This window comes from Arachis duranensis, chromosome 6 (assembly GCF_000817695.3).
Source record: "Arachis duranensis cultivar V14167 chromosome 6, aradu.V14167.gnm2.J7QH, whole genome shotgun sequence".
Lineage (NCBI taxonomy): Eukaryota > Viridiplantae > Streptophyta > Magnoliopsida > Fabales > Fabaceae > Arachis > Arachis duranensis.
Window position 1 is genome coordinate 37,696,845 of NC_029777.3, and position 632 is coordinate 37,697,476.

The following is a 632-nucleotide window of genomic DNA, read 5'->3' on the forward strand; positions in this document are numbered from 1 at the left end:
TCACCTATCAAATCCCATCTTTCTCTTCACCACTCACATCCATCCTTCATAAAACCCCACCTACCTCACCATTCAAATTCAAACCACTTTTCCTCCCAAACCCACCCATACATGACCGAACCATGAGCCCCCCCACTCCTATATCAACCCATCTTCAATCCTTCATTTTCACACAACCTAAATACCACTGCTCCCCTTTTTGGCCGAACCCAAAAGCCATTCCCTTCTCCTCTATTTCTTCTTCTTCTACTCTCTTCTTTCTTCTTTTGCTCGAGGATGAGCAAACCTTTTAAGTTTGGTGTGGTAAAAGCATTGCTTTTTGTTTTTCCATAACCATTTATGGCATCCAAGGCCGGAGAAACCTCTAGAAAAATGAAAGGGAAGGCAAAAGCTTCCACCTCCGAGTCATGGGAGATGGAGAGATTCATCTCAAGGGTGCATCAAGACCACTTCTATGAAGTTGTGGCCTTGAAGAAGGTGATCCCCGAGGTCCCTTTCAAACTCAAAAAGAGTGAATATCCGGAGATCCGACATGAGATCCGAAGAAGAGATTGGGAAGTTCTTACCAACCCCATTCAACAAGTTGGAATCTTAATGGTTCAAGAGTTCTATGCCAATGCATGGATCACCAA